We start from the raw sequence: 14214 nt of genomic DNA, 5'->3' as shown, positions 1-14214 counted from the left end.
AGAATATCATAAAATGCTACAGAGCTTTAATTCATAATTCATAAACTATAAACCACAAACCTTAATACCAACCCCCTGTCAAACCCCTGTCAAACCCTGCCTATCCCGGTCAGGCTTACCTGGATAATTGGATAACTGGATAGCTGAATACCTGGATTTCGCAGGGTTGACTCCTGGATATCTGTCTGACACCCATCGTACCCTCGTGGGGGCTCCCCGACATGAATCCGGCCGCGAGAGATAGTGAGGGAGAAATTAGAGGGAGGTTGAGCCTGGCTCTCGACTCTCAGCACGGCTCAGCACGACTCCTGGCGCCCGACTACTGCCTGCCTGCCTGCCAGGTTCCCGACCCCTAGCATCCTACATCTGCACCAGAGGCTCGGCTTTCAGCTCCCAGCTCCCATTCTCACGAGCTCACGAGGCCCCAGGAGTCCAGGAGTTTGACGCCATGCTAATCCTACTGGGGTCTCGATCCGACTACATTGGACCACATCTTGATCAGTGTCCGGTGGCCGGTGTTCGCATCTATTTTCCCAGGGTGTGTCGATTTCAAAGCTGCATCTGCATCTTCACCGCGGCTGTATCCTCCGCATCCTGCCTCGTTGCTTGCCGCTCATATACTCTCCCTGCCGGTCTGATCGGCTGATCGTCCGCTCGGTCTGCCATCGATCGCCCTCAGCATCACGTGTATCGCGTGCGGCCTGATGCTCATAGTCCTGTCCTGCTTGCTTCCGCCTGCCTCGGCCGCTCGGTCCACCTGCCGTCCATCATCCGCTGCCACAGGAGAGAGGCGAGGCAGCCCACAACACTCGCAGCTCAAACACCAAGCTGGGTGCGCTAACAGAGAACCTGATCCAATTAACCTTCAGTGTCTGTGTTCTAGTAACCTTGAGGGGACTGAAGGGAGGAACAAAGGCTACTAAAAGGTACAGGGTCAAGTTGCTTGCAGATGATTATCCAGCAGGGAGAGAAGGTCCTACATCAAGACCCGTAAAATTTCAAGCAGCTAAAAAAGCAGTTAAAAAAGCAGTTAAAAAATACGGAGTGAAAAAAAAAGGAATGGCGGGACACTCAGGGGCGGGGTACACTCAGGCCACTCAGGCCAGTAAGCAGAGCCTACAAGAAATACCAAAAGTACAAAATGCAGTGAATAGAGTACACAAGGCACAAACAACACAAAGAGCACACAGTGACGACCCCAGTCAAGGGGGTCCAAAAGAAAGGAAAATAAAGACAAAAAAGACAAAGAAAAAGACAAGACTGAAGATAAAGAGAAAAATGAGGAGAAAGACAAAGGCAAAAACAAAGAAAAAAATAAAGACAAAGACAAAAATAAGGATAAAGACAGGGAGGAAGATAAGGAGAAGGGGAAGGAGAAGGAGAATGACATAGATGGAAGTGATAAGGTGGGCCTGCAGGCTAAAAAATCAAAGAGACTGCAAGCTATTAAAAACCTGAAAACAGCTGCCAAAACTAGCGGGCAATCGCTAGAGTCGCAACCAAGGATTTCAAATATCTTTAGCCCTCTGGTCAGGGAAGAGATGACTAGTCTCACCAAAGATGAAAACCGAAGGGGGATGTCGGACAACCCAAGAACCCAAATGACTGAATCCAACAGGAAAACTGATCCCACAACACCCGCATCAGAATTCGAGGTGGCGACAAATCCGGCTCTGGACTCGGGAACCCTGATGTCATCCCCCTCCCAAGGAAAAAATATGGCGAGTAAAGTAACATGCGTAACCAAGACAGGGCGTGGCCTGATCTTAGGATACAATCAAGACACAAAAACAGAAGCCACCGCGATAATCTCAAAGATGACTTTAGACATGAACCTACCACAAGTTTCAGTGGAACACACAGACAAGTTCTCCAACCAAATGCCAATACCAAACCTCTCTTCCCCCTCCACAAAAGCTCTCCTTCTTGGTGAAAGACCACAACTTCAAAACCAAATAACCTCCGATGAATCAGACTCTGAAATACATGAAACAGGAATTTCTACTTCAAGCGAGGCGAGGGAGGCAAGCGAAGTGCAGAGACTAGATCGATCAAGCCTTGAATCATCAGACTCCCCAGATCTAAATGCAATAAAAACGAGTGAACCAGTGCAAGATAACACCACAAGGAAAAACTGGAAAAAAGGAGAAAAATACAAAAAAACAAAATAAATTAATTTATGAAGACACTACCGATCAGAGGAGCAACACAGAACAGGTCGACTACACTCGAAAGAACCTAACTCCAAACCTCATGACAGAGTCAGATCATAATCAAACTATTCTAGAAAAAACTAAAGGGAGCGGTCAAAAGCAACATGACAACGGCGGCTACACTGGGAAACAAGCAGAGCTGTCCCTAAGTGATGTACTAAGCTCTATCAAGAAATTTCATGAAGATGTCAAAATGGACAACAGGAAGAACCATGTGGCTATCCAAAAACTTCAAGGCGCGATCAAAAAAGTGGGCAACACCTGCTTAGAAATCTCAGTTCGAATGGCCTTGGAAGAATTACGTACGGAGAACCTAGAGAAAGACGTTGCTACTCTTCAAACTCAAGAAAAAGAACAGGAGGGAATCATAAAAGATCTAATGTTGAAGGTCGAAGACCAAGAAAATAGAGCTAGGCGCAATAACCTATGATTTCTTGGAATTCCCAAAGGCGCAGAGGGGAACGACCAAAGGGGCTTCATGATCACCCTCCTTAAAGCTTCATTTCCAGAACTGCAATCTTGGGAAATGGACAGAGAAGTACAACGCGCCCATCGCTTTCCATTAACCCTCCCAAAGCGACATCATACCTCACCACAATATCCTAGGGCAATGCTGATTTATTTCCGAAACTTTCTCTTGCGTGAAGCTATCTTTGATCTAGCTCGACCTACTCGTAAAAGGGAACATAAAGGCTTCATGTTTTTTGCTCGACCAGACTATACCCATGCCACGGTAGAATGAAGGTGGAGGATGAGACAACTATTTACTCCCTTTAAGCAAATCGGAGCAACAGTCTTTCTACAGAACCCAGCTCGATTAAAACTAATCTTCAACGGAGCAACACAAAGCTTTACCAGCGAAATACAGGCACAGGCATATTTAAAAGAAATTTCAGAGTGTGGAAAACATAAAAAAGACAATCACTAAGAGCAACAAAAAAACATATTGACTATTGTAAAAACCACCAGGGACAGTCTCGGAAGAAGAAGACAGGAAAAGGATGGGGCTACGTCTGGAAGAAAAGGGGAGGAGGAAGAAAAAGACTGAAAAATTAATCAGAATATGATATAATATACGGTTATGCACTTTCAGCCACATGCATCATTGTAGGAATTTGCGATTCCTAAATTGCGAAAATTAAGGAATCGCAATTTAGGAATTGCAAATTCCTATGCATCAAGAAATTGCAAAAGTTTTAGTGATTTCTTATTTTTCCTTATTTGCGATTCCTTAATTGCGAATCGCAAATAAGGAAACGCATTACATTGATTCCTATGGGCCTAGAGGCCCATAGGAATCAATGGGAAGGCATTCTCATTTTGCGAATTTGCAATTGAGGAATCGCAAAATGAGAATGCAATTTCAAGGGTGCAAGGGGGGGGTCCAGAGGACCCCCCCCCTTGCACCCCTGGATCGTCACGTAAGTACATTTTACTCACACACATGTCCCAAGGGCATGTGTGTGTGTAACATGTAAGTTTCAAAAATGCATTTATTTGCATTTTTTAAACTTTTCGCAAATTACCATGAAGGTTTACTTCATGGTAATTTTCCCCTTCAAAATTGCGAATTCGCAAATTAAAATTAATCATGCATACCAATTAAGAAATCGCAAAAATTGTGATTCCTTAAATGCTATCGCAATTTGAGAAATCGCAAACAATTGCGAATTCTTAAATTGTAAATGATGCATCCCAAAAAGTGATTTTGGAATCGCAAACGGACGAATTTTGCGATTCGCACCGTTTGCGATTCCAAAATTGCTTGATGCATGTGCCTGAATGTATTTAGAAATTCTTACCTAAGCAGATCACCCTCCTCCTCTTATTGGTTGGACACAAGGTTCGGGACGCAGGGCGAGCCGGGGCGCACCAACCACACTAACGCCCATACCCGGGTCCTCCAAACCCATGAAGCCTCAATGGGTGGTTATGGGGGGGGCAGGGAGGGGTTTCAGGGTTGCTTAGAGGGTGGGCAAGGGAAGGGGGAAAGGGGAGGGGGATCAGACAGAATACATCAGACTTATATAGTAGTTGGTAAACAAAACTTAGGCAGTAGCTTTGAGAATGCCATCAGCCTACAGATACTAAAAAGGGAGGGTAAACTTCACCTAAAAAAATTTTTTAATAAAAAAAGATAAAATGGGCAGGATAAAAATTCTAACAATGAATATTTGCGGTCTGAACGATAGTACTTTTTTACATCAAACCTAATTAAAACTAAATGTAAAATAGAGAAACTTCCGCGAATCTTGTCAGATCACAACCCCCTAATATGCACTTTAGAATATGCCAACGAAAGAGATACCCCAACACCTTGGACTTTTGAAAAATCCTTACTTCTCGATAAAGAGTATTGCAATCATATGAAGGAATGGATCCCGAATTTCCTAAATGATAACCTGGGGACAGCCTCAGAGGGAATGGTATGGGATGCAATTAAAGAAGGGATTCGTGGGGAGAGTTTGCAACACTCCTTAAGGATCAACAAATTGGCAAAACTAGAAATGGATTGGATGCAAGATAGTCTAAGGTAGGCAGAGGAGGGACTGGTGAGGGAGACAATGGGACATACACCAGGAAGGATTGGTAATATAGAGAAGTTGAAGAACCAAGTGGCAAATGAGAAAGCAAAGATTACAGGATTCTTTACAGATAAGCCAGTTAGAAAAATGTACTCCCAAAAAGAAGCAATCTATGATGTGAGCGAACAAATAGGACACCATTTAGCTCTGCGTACCAAGCAACAGATAAACTGCACCTAATCCGGGAAATTATCGATCCTCAGGGAAATCGCTTAATTGATCCAGCACAGATAACACAGGCTTTCCAGAACTTTTATCAAGATCTGTACTCAGAAACTAAAGGCGGTCTAACAAACCTTGATGAATATCTGGAAAGAGTCACCCTTGGAAAATTTGACTTCGAAGACGCAAATGCTTTAGAAAATCCCCCAACATTAGATGATCTTTTATCTACCATTAGTAGGCTTCCAAAGGGGAAAACAACGGGACTTGATGTAATCCCTTCTGAATTCTATTTGGTCTTTTGTGATCAGATTAAAGATGCCCTATTTAATCTTATTCTTCACATTTTCGAGGGAGGAACCCCTCCTGAATCATGGGCCCGAGCAAAAATTGTGATTTTCCCTAAAAAAGGGAAACCTCCAGAACAACTTGGCTTTTACCGTCCATTCACACTTATAAATTCAGACTCAAAAATATATTCTAAAATACTGGCAAATAAACTTGCACCACTCATACACAAAGTAGTAACACCGTGTCAACATAGATTTATTCCCGGTAGATCAACCGTTAATCATATTCAACGTGTGATAGCACTTTTTGACTCCAGGAGACCCTATGGCATTAGTATTGCTTGACGCTGAGAAAGCTTTTGATAGGGTCTCCTGGCCTTTCCTTTGGGCCACTATGGCAAAGCTAGGTATACGGGAAGGTTTTATTCAAGCAACCCAAAAATTGTATATGAGCCCTAGGGCTTCAGTTATAGTAAACGGTAACCTAACTAAGGAATTGAACATCTCACGGGGAACCCGGCAAGGTTGTCCTTGTTCACCGCTGCTTTTTGCCATTTATATTGACCCTTTTATTCGTAGGCTAGAATGGAATGGAAGAATTCAACCTATAATCTCTCAAAATTTTGTCACAAAATCATTGGCTTATGCAGATGACATATAATTGTAACAAATGAACCAAAAAATGCCATGAGAGCCATTGAGGAAGAGGCGTGCCTGTTTGGTCTAGTATCTGGGTATGCCCTTAACCAGGGGAAAACGCAGATTGTCCTAAACAAAAAATGCACATTGGGGGATCCCAGAGTTACGGATCAAGCTACCTATCTGGGAATTAATATTACCGCAGAATTAGACAAATTGGTTGATATAAATCGGAAACCCCTGATACCATTTATGCAAAAGATTTACAACGATTATATAACGTACATCTGCCTCTTATTGAAAGATCTAATGTTATTAAAATGATTTTCTTTCCTAAAATCTTATATTTGTTTAGGACAATTTGCTTAGAATTCTCACCGGCTTGGCTTAAAACTCTAGAACTAATCTTTTTAAATGTTGTTTGGGCCTATTCACAACCCAGGCGGGCAGCAAAATTTCTTACACTATCTAAGGATAGAGGAGGACTCTCCCTCCCAAACATGAAAGCATATTTTTAGGCAACTGTACTACTATATAGCAGCGAATTGCTACAGAACACTCTAGAACCCGAGGAAACATGGCACTGCATGCCTTCTATCTTTCAATTACTCATTGGGTATGAAAACAGAGGGTATCTTTGGAAGCATCAATCCGATAGCTACCACAAGAAAGAAATGTTCAAAACCCTCCTTAACAGCTTTAAAGTTTGGAAATTGGTTAAAAAACTAATTGGTCTAGGAAGATGGTCCTTCTACACTCCTTTAGTGTAATAATCCAAGCCTTCCGGAAATCTTTAGGGATAACTACATAAATAGATGGTTGGAGGCAGGGGTTATTCAGATTGGTTGTCTTGCCTCTCCTGCTGGGTTCCTGTCCTTCGAAGCGGTAAAAAATAAATGTGGTTTAGCCTGGCAAGATTTTTTTAAATACTTGCAAATGATTTTCTGATACATAAAGCGGGGGGACGGGGGACCTCGGAAGCAATGAACTAGTAAAAACCTTGATTCACAAAAAGGGGGGAAAGAAAGACAAGATTGGAGGGATCTATGCACAAATAATAGATTAGCTTCCAGATGATATGACTAAAGCGCCACTGAAATGGCAAGAGAAAGTGGGGTTTACAGATGCTCAATTTAACTACACCTTCTCTTTATCTCACACAATTCTCATGTCCACCAAATTGCAAGCGCTATTTTATTAAACGTATTTTGGATTATATTACACACCGGATAGAATGGTTAAATGGACGAGTGGAACGAGCACACACTGTCCTAGATGTGGCTTGCATTGTGCTGACGCCGTCCATATCTTCTCAGCCTGTATAGGTCTAAATCTCCCTAAAAAGGAAGTTGAGAAATTCTTAACAACAGTGGTAAAAACTCCTGTATTCCTCACTAGCGATATAATCCTATTTGGAGCCGCTGAGTCCAATAAAACCCAGTTGGGACGCAAACTTATATTTATAGCAATGGCAGTGTTCAGACTATGTATTGCCTCTGCATGGCTAGACTCCGTAGCCCCCTCCTACAACCAATGGCTGGCTAGATTCCTGGCCATCTCAAATATTGAGACTTCCATATACAAACGGAAGGGTAGGAGGCGTATGAAAATTGGTTTGAAGATCTAGTCCCCCTTCCTAGAATGGTGCCAGCAGGAAAATTAATGAAAGGGGAGAAAATATATAAAGAGTAAAAGGAAGAGGGAAAATCCGTAACACGGATATACATCGTATGCTGTCTTATTTGTTTACCGTTTTGTAAATAGCATCTTTGCATGAAATGTATTTTCATTTTTGTACTGTCTGATATGGGGGGCGGGGGTGGAGGTGGGAAACAATGGTTGAAAAATTGTAAATAAAGATATAAAAAAAAAAAGAAACTGTCATAACCAAGGGCTGAATCAAATTAATATGTTAGTGTGGAGTCTGTATTTGGTAAGACCTCAAATGCTCAGAGATACGAGGAAGGGGTAGGTAGGAAAGGCTATGGGCCAGTGGCTGTGGAAGGCATGACTTACCTTTACATGGTTCCATACTTCACTTCATGGCCCAAGCTCAAAGTTTCCCAAACGGCTCCACAAACCGTGCCACAAGAAGAGGAGGTTTTACTCTATGTAAAGCTATCACTTGTTCAGGCAGCTGCACAAGGTTCTGCTGGGATAGCACTGAAGGTTGACCCTCCTTCTCTAACTCAACATCTGATAGGGAATGAGGACGCATGATGGTCAAGCCCTAAAGCGTCATTATCTGAAATGCCGCACTTCTGGAGGCAAGTGAAGAGTGTCAGATATGTATTGTGAATGTGCGAGGCTAGGCTGCACATCCTACGCCTAATGCATGCGCAATACCAAAGGACACAGTGGGGCCCCCACTACTGTTGACTTAATATTTCAATTTGAATATAAAAAAAAACCATTTTGTTTTGTAAATGGTGTTAAGATTAGGCTTTCTAGGGAAACAGCTAATTGAGGAAATGGGCAATGAGTTAGGGGAAGTGTCCTGGTGCCCTTGATGAGTGAGCCGACACTGTATCTCTCTTTCATGCCGCAGGCACTAGGGAAGCAGCACAGCCCAGCCCTGCCTGACCCTTGCACACTATGCTTTTCCTAGACAGTCAGATGACTGTCCTGCCCCTGCTTCTATCCCCCTCCAGAATGCCTCTGCCACTATCCATCTGTTCTCAGCAAGTAAGAAATGTCACTAGTTTTCTTGTCAGAATTAGGAAGAAATTCAAGGAAAAGGACCCCATATTATGAGGTCCTGGCAGTTATTATAACTTCCAGAGAGAAACCTTGTAATCACTACAGTTTGGTGGGGGATACCAGCCTGAGTCAGAGACCCTGATCGCCTAGTGTCCTTGTATAAAATTTCAGCATACGAAGAAGAAGAAATGCATGCAAAGATTGCTATAATGGTTCATAATATTTTAGAAAGCTGTTGCTATCTAAAGGTTACAGGCTTTAATTTTTACTGAAGGCCAATTTTGTAGGAAGTACAGTGCGTGTGAAGGCAGCTTCCCTAAAGGTTTGTTCGAAGGGCAGGAGGTTTGGGATCTGTTGTTTTTTTATATCTTATGTCTTAGAAGCATGTGACAGGGCTCGCTCTTGAGTTGTGCTCTCACTATAATAGATTCCTTTCTCTCGAGGAATCCATATTAGAGCTTCTAGAGCAAGCATTCTGTGGTGGTCAGTTGGACACTGGTCAGCAGGAAAACAGCTGCTTTAAGACGTTGATGCTCAAATAAAGCCACTTATCTTATGCAGTCTAGTGTCTGCGTTCCTTTATACCAATTTTGGTGATGATCGGCTGGCCAGTGTGGTGAAGGAGCAATACAGAGAGAAGTGGTGTTGCGTAATGACAAAGGATGTGGAGCAGCAGAGTGGATGAAAACCCATTAGAGCAGTGAGCAGTGACAAGATTTAAGTGCTGTGCCCGACTTCTATGTAAGTGGCAACCCAAGGGCACATCTCTTAAACCAATTGACTTGAAGGCGGTTAAGACGGTGTGGCATGATGCCAATGAGGCACACGACCACCATATTATGATTGTCGGGTGACATTGAGAGCATGTACTTTAGCTTTCATCCCTCGTGCACTAACCCAATTTCTCACGTAGTGTGTGGTGGCTATCTTGGATCTCCTGTGGCGACAGTTGACGTGAAAATACGTGGCGGCAATCTTGTAAGAATTGGAACTTTTGGGCATATTCAGGCAAGGTGGTACATGCACCTCACTAAGGCACACGGACACAACAGAAGAACATGATTCCGGCTTGGTTGGTGGCTCCATGGAGACTGATTCACTCCTCATTAAATCCAGCTGTGTTGCATGACTGACTGAGGCCAGATGGCATCACCAGGAGAATCTGTGATCAAGTAAACACTGTCCCAGGTGTGATGAGAGGACTGGTGTAAATGCAAATCGTCACAGCACAGTGGCAATTGTGCATGCTCACCCAACGCTCTCTCAAAACTGAGACTTGTATTGATTTTTTTTAAAGTGTCGGGTCGCTGGAACAGTCTTTGAAAAACCGGGACTGTCGGGACAAATCTGAGATATCTGATCACCCTATTAGTGTGTCAAATATCTCAATTGGATGGGTTTATTATGACTTACAACTTAAAAATCCATATTATCTTATGAGCACTATAGTGATCTTTAGGATTTAAGAGATTCTGCAATTTTATGTGTAACATTACTTTAAATGTCCCCACCGCAGAATTCAGATTTACTGAGGCACTGTTTCCTCTCACTTCTTTACCCCTACATCTCTGAAGAGGTACCAAATCTGTCCTTTCAAGGTTTTCTGAGCTCCATCTTTCTGCATGTTTGTATATGCTGCTCCAGGACCCTTTATTACCATTTTATTATTTGAGGCTCTTAGCCTTCTATATCTATATATACATTACCTACTAGCATTTGCCAGTAGGTAGCTATAATTAGGACCTTGTTTCCATTGTAAGAGTGTTTTTGTGTTTTGCCGATTACGTACTTTGGCGCTGTTTGAGTAATCCTTGCAACATTTTCAAAATTAGTGCAACGCTCACTTCAGCTGCTGTCTTGAAAGTCCCCATCGAGATTTTAGACTGTCCCATAGCCCAAATTGCTGAACGGAATGACACCAAATTTGGCAGAAAGGTAGCTTTGGGCTCTGAAAGTGACCTTTTCTTAATTGATGTAGATCCATTCAGTAGTTTTGAGAAATTGAAAGAAATCCTAATTAAGATATATAGGAACACAGATCCTCCTAGGATCCAACAGTCCCTGTGCTCACATCTGATTGGCTGGCAACACTTCAGCCAGGAAGTGTTGGCAGGCATCTTGGAACTCAGCTTCAAAAAACACTTCGCTCTGGTCATGGGGTCGCAGAGGGACTCCACCAGAGCATGAAAGCATATATTTTTTACATTTTTTAGGCTAAACCCTAAGCGTGCCTACAAGGAAAGCAAAAGTAGGCTTAAAACCATCCTCCAAACAGAGCTGTGCAGAGACTCAGAGTACAGATGTAACTAGTCTACTATACAAGGGGGCCATGTCAGCGGGTGCTGCTTCAGCAGTGTCCAGCATGTGAGAGCCTAAACAGGTGGGCAAAATAATAGTCAAACTGGGGACCAGGAACCCTAAATCCTTCCAGAGCCTCCCAGTGGGAAAAAGTTACTGGTAAATTAAATTGTAACTAAATGTGTCATCATGTAATGCAACTGGTGCTATGTAAAGCGCTCTAATACCCGATTCAGGTCAAATTTGCACCATATAAAACTCTGTAAAATAAAAACAAATAAAACAAATCTGAAACAAAATTTGCATGCTCAACTTCGTCGCTCCAATCCTGTCTACCACAGACCTGAGCCAGTTTTCATATGGGGTTTCGTGCTGTGCTTGTTTCCTTACCTCCCTTGTGCTGACTTGATCTGTTATTCTGTTGAGGGTTCTTAATGCAGCCAGAGATTAAAAGATAGTTACACATAGTGGTGGTTCCTCCATCTGGGCGGAGGAGCTTGCCCCATTGCTTTCTCGCAGTGCGAGAAGCACAAACATAAAATAGTTTTATAAATACTATTTTATGCTTCTGCTTCTTGCACTGCGAGAAAGAAGAAGGGTTTGGTTGGGGCGGGTGTGTGGGTGGGCAGTCCTGCTCTAGAGCAGGGTAGGAGTAGCTTGCCCACTCTGAGGGCACTCACTGTTTGGTCATTCACACTCTTCCTCTTCTCCATGTAGGCTGTATCCTGCCGCCATTGACGGCGTGCTGCGAGGCCACGCCCACTTCGAGGCCACGCCCCCACCCTTTGTGTATATAAGCGCTGACTGCGAGCGCTGCATACAGAATTACTCACCCTCCTGAGACGGAAAGCCGGGAGCAAGATTAGCTGCTTTTTAACTCTTTGGGTCACTTATACCTGTGTTTTTTAAAAATTAAGCACTTACTTCGACTTCCTGGCACCTTCAGGACGTGCCCTTTGAACTTTCTGTACAGCGGATCTAGCGCTGTCACAGAAGCTACAAACAACTCTATTCCTGCCGCCATTGACGGCGTGCTGCGAGGCCACGCCCACTTCGAGGCCACGCGCCCCACCCTTTTTACTCCTATTAAAATATGTGCATTCACCGGACGCGCAGCGGACGGGCGCAGCGGGCGCGCCTAAGGCAAGCCCATTTTCGCCCTTCCTCGCCAAGTCATCGCCTCTCGCCAGTCCCCCTGGTCGTACTCCATCAGCACCCCTTCACTACGACAGGGAACAACTACTTGCCTGGAACTCTGGACGGACTTGTGCCCACATAACAGGTATGCTCGGTCTCACCTGCCTTCAATGTAAAACCTGTCATTTCACTACAGCCTACCCCCACCACATTCGACAATTACAAGACTTACCCAATACTACCCCCATTACGATCCTCCATCTCAACGTCAGGTCACTCACCAAACATCATCTTGAGGCTAATACCCTCATACTGGAGGAAAACCCTGACATCCTCTTCCTCTGTGAAACCTGGTTACGGGATGGCACTTCAGTCATACCTAACCTCACGCTTCCAGACGACTACCTTATGTCGACCCTAAACAGGGATGGAAGAGGCGGTGGCATTGCTATAATCTATAAAAAACTATTTTCATGCCTATTCACCAAGGAAGAACTTCCCGACTGTGAATGTGCACATTTTAAAATCACTATAAATCCCAACTTCACCATGTCGGGCCTCTACATCTAACGCCCACCTGGACCTGCTTCAAAATTCATTGAAGCTCTTCTTGAGACAGCAAACTCTCTAGTGACAAGAAATGCAAACTTCACCATTTTAGGCGACCTCAATCTTCACTTTGACCTGCTTAATGACTCCACTATCAAAAATCTTCTTGCTGACTTCTCCGCCCTGCAACTTAACCCTCTTATTCAAACTTCAACGCATCTAGCGGGTCAAATCCTAGTTCCAGTATTTACAAACATCGAGGAGATTAAAACAGAGGCACCCCTACCGATGGGATGGACAGACCACTACCTTATTAAACTGACCATTTTAGTCAATAAAACAATGCACAAAATCGCACATTCTCGCCGTCTAAAAAGACCATGGCATAAACTATCCTTCAGTGATCTCCATACCACCCTTGGGGAATTCCATCATGAGACCAACCTTGATATCAACGCAACCTATAGCACGTTTCATGATTGGATTACGGGAGGATTAGACGCTCTTATCCCAGCGAAATGGACGAAAGGACATAGCTCACCGTCCAATCCATGGTATAACGATACCCTCAAAACCATGCGCAAAGACTGTAAAAGAGCCGAGCGCCTATGGAGAAGGGAATACAACAATGAAGATAAAACCAATTATTTACTAAAACAAAAAATGTACCACAAAGCCATCCGTGCCACGAGAACCGCCTTCTATGCTGATAAAATCAATTCGAGCCCTACCCCTGCCAAAGAAGTTTTTAAACTTGTTCAAGAACTTCAGAGCTGCAAAGCTCCCCCCCCAGCATCTCCTCTGCGCAACAATGCGAGGATCTTGCCACATTCTTCGTTGACAAAGTACAACAAATTTATAGATCTTTCCCTCAGCACTACCCCAGCCCCACTAAAATCACTAACCCCTTCCCTAACTATACTATCCTGACCCACATCCCAGAAATTTCCATTGACAATCTCACCAAACTATGCCGAAAAGTCAAAACTGGTTCTCCGTCAGACCCCATGCTCCCGGCTCAATTCTTAGAGTCACTTAACTTTTTTCTACCTTCCCTGGCCTCTATCCTGAACCTTTCCTTCTCCTCAGCGAGTGTAACATCTGCCTAGAAGCTTGCGTGGGTCTCACCTATCATCAAGAAACCCACCCTAGACCCATCTAAACCGGAAAACTTCCGACCAATCTCTCTGCTCCCATGGCTGTCCAAACTCGCTGAAGCCCATGCGAACAGCATTCTGTCCCAGCACATGGTCCAAAATAACATCCTGGATCCATCACAAAATGGGTTCAGACCAGGCCATAGCACTGAGTCTGCTCTCCTGGCCACCACCGAGTACCTCCGGACGATCTTAGATGCCGGTCAAAGCGCTGCGCTGATTCTTCTCGACCTCAGCGCGGCCTTTGATACGGTATCCCACGACATTCTTCTTAATCGTCTGGAGACATTCGGAGTATCTGGCCTTGCATTGGAGTGGTTCCGATCTTTCCTCAAAGACAGATCTTTTCGGGTCTCAGCACCCCCCTTTCTTTCTAAACCCCACCCCATTGCACAGGGAGTTCCGCAGGGCTCGGCGTTGAGCCCATCCCTTTTTAATCTTTATGTGCAACCTCTTGCGACAGTGGCCAAAGAGTGGGGCCTGA

Source organism: Lissotriton vulgaris, chromosome 5, assembly GCF_964263255.1.
Source record: "Lissotriton vulgaris chromosome 5, aLisVul1.2, whole genome shotgun sequence".
In the NCBI taxonomy this organism is placed as follows: domain Eukaryota; kingdom Metazoa; phylum Chordata; class Amphibia; order Caudata; family Salamandridae; genus Lissotriton; species Lissotriton vulgaris.
The sequence above is the reverse complement of the archived record's forward strand: the minus strand, read 5'-3'. Positions refer to the sequence as shown.